The sequence below is a fragment of the Trichosurus vulpecula genome, chromosome 4 (assembly GCF_011100635.1).
Source record: "Trichosurus vulpecula isolate mTriVul1 chromosome 4, mTriVul1.pri, whole genome shotgun sequence".
NCBI classification, from domain to species: Eukaryota; Metazoa; Chordata; class Mammalia; order Diprotodontia; family Phalangeridae; genus Trichosurus; species Trichosurus vulpecula.
In genome coordinates this window covers 269,691,195-269,697,194 of record NC_050576.1, presented here as the reverse complement: position 1 = coordinate 269,697,194, position 6,000 = coordinate 269,691,195, and positions in this window count along the sequence as shown.

The window sequence follows — 6,000 nt, the reverse complement described above, 5'->3', positions numbered from 1 at the left end:
TTTGTCTAGCACTTGATACAGTACCTAGCAACAGTAGGAGCTTAATAAATGTTTGCTAATTGACCGATTGAATCGGCCATTTTCTGACACTGGGCTGAGAGTTCTTTCCACCCCAACTCCAACCCCATCACAACCACACATGCTCCATAGATCTCTAGCACGCCAGTAAAATCTTAATTCTCATGCAAATTTCTGCCCAGCCTCTCTTAATCTTGTCTTAACCAATATTTGGTATCTTGCAGACTGTAGCTAAAATCCTTGTCATGACTTGCTTAAAGTAACTGAAACCTTGCTGGGTTTGCATTCAATTGATGGAATCACTAGAGTCATGCTTCCAAGTGGAACAGAACAAGCTCACATTTTCCTTTACACCTGACTTTTGTCTGAGACTTCATCAGTTTTAAATGTTTCCGTTTCTGTGCCACCCTAGCGCCCTCTGCCGGTCATATTCTGATCATTTGCAGACTGTTTTCTCTCCAGCCCTGAGCAATTCGGGAAATGGACTGGTACTGGAGAACCAAAACTTTTAACCTATTCTCTCCAATATGTGTTAAGACAACTTTATGATAGATAGATAGATAGATGGATAGATAGATAGATAGATAGATAGATGGATAGATAGAGATAGATGTGTTTATGTATATGTATGTTGTATGTACATGTATATGTGTATGTATGTACTCACACATATGCATATGTATGCATATATACATATACACATATATACACACATATATACATATACATATGTCCTATACCCCCTCTATATCTTGAAGGGCATGGGACTGCCATATCCAAAAGGGGTATAGACTGAAGTAAATCCTCACCCCACTCTGGTTTATAACATCTTTGCCTCAAACAACTCTACATCATTGAATTTAACCCCTTCATACTATGGGAGAATTGAAATCAGTAGTTTCATTTCTTGATTCCTCCTGATACAAAGACTACTGTATTCTCTGAACAAAGATTACAAGTAGAACACTTCCATTTTGTCTTTTTTCTTTATTTTTAATGGGATTATGCCATTAGAAATATACAATACTGTCCTAAACAGTACACACTGCATAGTCCCATGGGAGGAATAGATGAGTAACAAGAAGACAAGGAATGAGAAGGAAAGAATAGGAAGTTTTAAGTTAAAAGGTTGGAAAAAGGAGAGGATGCACTCTCCTCCCTCTTTATTGTAGTAGATAAAACCAAAGGCACAAAAAAGAAGGGAGAGGGGCCATGTAAGCAAACATTTCGGTTGCACATCCTGCTGCAGAGGTCAAGTCTGAACTGTCCATCCTTTGCATTTCTCATAAAGGAATTCCACTTTAAGGCTGGCCATTTGGTATGGTGGAAAGGGGGCTGAATTGAGAGTTCTAACAATTAGAGCTGTTCATAAATTGAATGGGCTGCCTTCAGAGATGGTGTTTCCCACCCAAAGGAGGTCCTCAGGCAGAGTCTGCATGACCACTTGTTGGGTATTTTGTATTAAGGATTCCTTTTAAGGTATAGGATAGTTTTTCCATTGCAGAATCCATGGCTCCTGTCTCTGAGGAAGTTAATCTACCTATCTTTGGACTCTTGCCCTGAGGACCAGCCATGTTGATTGGTGACCCAATGAGTACAAACTTGTCCATGTCTAACTAGCTGGCTCCAGAACATGCTTCATTGTCACAGCCATCCATTTAGACATCCTGCCTGAGAATGCTCATCGACCCCCGGCAACTCCTCTACCCCCACTTTCTACCTCTTGTTCTGGAATAGTATCATGAAGTTTGGAAAGGACTTGTCAGTTGACTTTCCTAAGCATCCACTCACCACCCCTGTGATTTCCCTGCCCAGAATTCCTTTCCCTGAATGAGATTTCCCTATATGAATAGAATCTCCTTGAGGGCAGAGGCTATCTCTTTTCATTTCTGTATCTTCAACACAGTGCCTGGCACATAATTAAGTACCTAATCAATGTTTTTTCCTTCATTTATTCACTCATTAATTCGTCCATTCAACTATGCTTTATGGATAGCACTTCTCAAGGTTGAACTCTAAGAATCTTAAGTTAGATACTTTCCTCACCTGCTGTAGCATCTCCTGGAGCTCTAGGGCAACTCTTGCTGGAATCCAAGCACAGGATTGCGAACCCTCCTTGGAAACTCTCCAAGAGACCTTGCCCTAATCCTTTACACATTTCTAAACTTCCCTGCTGTCTAAAATTCATTTCCAGGCAACAAGACCCCTTCACCCTGAGCATGCTTGGCTTCCTATATTCAAATACATGTTACACCCAATCCCTATTTCCTTTGCCCTCTTCTACCTCTGCCATTGGGACTAAATGCCTGATTCTGGCATCTTCCCCTTCTCCCATTGCTACCACATACTCCTGGCCACATGGGTACATTCTTTATGGTTAATTCACAAGAAAAATACAAATCCAGAAATAAAACTCCAGAAGTACACTTACAGATCTCTAATCAAATCTTTTAAAGTTCCCCATGGACAGTTCTTTCCCAAACCACAAAACTGCCTGGCCCATCCCCAGGCAGATAAGGAGAATTCCTACAGGAGGCACTCCTGCTTCTGTAGACATTTAAGAATTTTCAAACCTTCAGCTTTCCCTGAATCACCTTCAGCTAGAGAGCTCCAACCATTATACTTACTGTTGTCAATAGCAACCCTAGATTCTACATGGCCTTGGACACTGTAGGGCTAGCTTAGCCCTTGCTGATTCACTGTGATTCCGTTTCTTGATCTGTGCTGATTTGGCATCCCCCTACCTGACCACCCTAAATCAGTCTCATTTGTACATTCTACAATCTCAGAGACAGTCCCATCCCCTCTGCACCTGATGCTCTGGCTGCTTTCAGCACCACAGAACAAGAAATCCCTCTGTCACCTTTGATCTCATCATCAAGCCATGATTGACACTACCTACCTTAGGTTCCTGTCTCCTCTGATTGGAGGCTGGAGGGTGGAGTACCCAGCTCCTCTCAATGCTTTCCTTTTTCAAGGGCAGAAACTAGACTTTCTGACTCACTGGTCTGTCTGGTTTCAACTCCACAGAAAAAGATGGCCCGCACCCGGGACGCCTTGGTGTTCCTCCCCCCATTCTGCTTCCCTTTTCCTCCCCACTTTTGTGTGTTATCTTCCCCTCATTGTGGTAGAGCCTTCCATCCAATCAGCCACAGACACACTGTATGTTGACCCTGACATAGTGATGTCATTTTGGACCTCTTCAGGAATGAAGGACAGCAACCAACCCCATTAAATTATAAGCTCCCTGAGGACAAGGACTGCTTTCTTTTTATTAACCATCCCCAGAGCTTAGTCCAATGCCTTGTTTTTGTTGTTGTCTGTCTGTCTGACTCTTCATGACCCCATTTTGAGTTTTCTTGGCAAAGGTACTGGAGTGTTTGCTGTTTTCTTCTCCAGCTCATTTTACAGATGAGGAAACTGAGGCAAACAGGATGAAGTGACTTTCCCAGGGTCACAAAGCTAGTAAGTGTCTCAGGTCAGACTTGAACTCAGGTCCTCCTGACTCCAGGGCCTGTGTTCTCTATCCACAGCTCCCCATAGCTGCCCTATTTCAATCTTAGCATATATAAACTATAACTCATCATATGCACTCAGTTCTACCCCACCCTGAAAATTAGCTCTTCTTCCAAACTTTTATATTTCTTTTGAGGGCATCAACATCCCCTCTCAGTAATTTAGATTTTCACCCTCAAAGTCATCCTTGACATTTCTCTCTCTCTTTACCAAGTATTCATTAACTGTTATTGTATACCAGCTAGCTGGCACAGTGGACAGAGAGCTTGGCTTGGATTCAGGAAGAATCATCTTCCTGAGTTCGAATCTGGCCTCAGACACTTACTAGCTGTGCGACCCTGGGCAAGTCACTAAACCCGGTTTCCCTGTTTCCTCATATGCAAAATGAGCCAGAGAAGGAAATCTTTGCCAAGAAAATCACCCCAAATGAGGTCACAAAGAGTGGGACATGACTAAAAAACACAATTGAACAACTACATGCCAGGCATTGTATATGCTAAGTGCTAGGGACATAAAAAATCAAAACCACTTCTTGCCCTCGTGGACTTTACAGTTTACTGGAGAGACGATGTGTAGAAATAAGAACATACGTATTCTACTGAATAGGTAGAAGTTAATAAATGAATATTTATTAAACACCTACTATATGCTAAGCACTGGGGATAGAAAAAGAGGCAAAAAGGCAATGGCACTATAAACTGGGAGGGGGTGGGGGGACCAGGAAAGGTCTCCTGTAGGAAGTGACCCTTTAACTGGATCTTTTTCTTTTTGGAAAGGCAATCAGGATTAAGTGACTTGCCCAGGGTCACACAGGTGGTAAGTATCAAGTCTCTGAGGCCATATTTGAATTCAGATCCTCTTTACTCCAGGGCCAGTGCTCTGCTCACTGTGCCACCTAGCTGGCCCCCTTTAACTGAAGAAAGCCAGGGATTCTAAGAGTCCAAGGTTTAGAGGTAGAGCGTTCTAGCATAGGGAACAAAGGCATGATGGAATATCCTCCACAATGAAATGGGCTAAGGGAATGGAGTTTCCTGTGGAAGGATAAGTAATCAATCACCGTTCCCTATCAGCTCTATTTCTACATCTCTCGCCTCCATTGCCATCTATCTATTCATGATTACTACCCTAGTTCAGGTCTTCACCAACTTTCACCTAAAATCCCATAACAGCCTATTAATTGGTATCCCTGCTTCCAGTCTCCCCCTTTCTTAATCCATCTTCCACACCGCTGCCAAAATAATCTTCTTAAAGCATAGGTCTGACCATGTGTGACTCCCCTACTCAAAAAACTTCAGTAGTTCCCCATGACCTTTGAGAAAAAAAACCACAAGCTTCCCTTCCTGGCATTCAAAGCCCTCCATCATCTGACTGTAACCTCCCTTTTCCAGATTATTTCACATTTCATGCCTTCCGATCCTCTATGTTGTGATCTAACGGGACTACTAGCCACTTGCCATACTCAGCATGCCATCTCTTACCTGATTGCATTTGCATAGTTTGTACCGCTTACCTGGAATGTATCTCCTCCTCAACTCTGACTCTCAGAACATCTATCCACTTACGGTACCTCCTCTATAGGCCTGAAATGGGCCCTAATGCACTCTCCTGCTAAGGGAGAGTTATTCCCTAAAGTACTTGAACCAAGGGCAGCCTCCTTGGCTTCCATGAATTTGAAAAGGATGTAGAGCTTTGATCAGTTTCTCCTGGACATTGCAATTCCTTCATATGGCCCAAATGCCTCTCCAGACAAGTGATTGTATGTCAGCATCCACACTCAGGAAGGGAAAAAGAAAATCATACACAAGACTCACAAGGCCCAAAAGCAGTCTTTAGAGCTGCTTGGAGACAAGAATGGGGCCGTCTGGCCAGATTTCAATGGTGTGGCAGCCCCAAATATGGCTTCCTAGCTTTCTCTTTTTTTATAGGAAGAGTTCTCTCTTGGATGCCTGCTAGAGATGCTTCCTCCTTTTCTGGGAATCCAGGGTGATGATTCATGGAGTGTAAGGTGCTACCTCTGCTCTGAGAGCTACACTTTGGGATCTTTGAGTACTATTTGGTTGAGTAGGGTAAGAATAAAGGGGAAGGGGGGAAGAGAACAAGCATTTATTAAGCACCTACTGCATACTTGCCAGGTACTGTGCTAAGCACTTTACAAATCATAATAATTATTATTATGATGGTTAACATTTGTATAGAGTTTCCTTTGTGCCAGGCCCTGCATTAAGTGTTTTCTCTGCTTCTGTTTTCTCCATGTTCAAGGTGATGACCTTTCCCTTGAACTAGTGAATGTAATTAAAGTAAGATTGTTGACCCCTTTAAAATTGCCTTTCCTTTAGAAAAGCAGATCAAAGAACATTTGCTGGCAGGCCATCCTGGGTGTGCCAGGGTGCTTGCTGTTATACAAGACTACTAGGAAAAGGGGAATGAAGATCTCAACAAGGCCTTACTAACTGTGTATAAATGTGC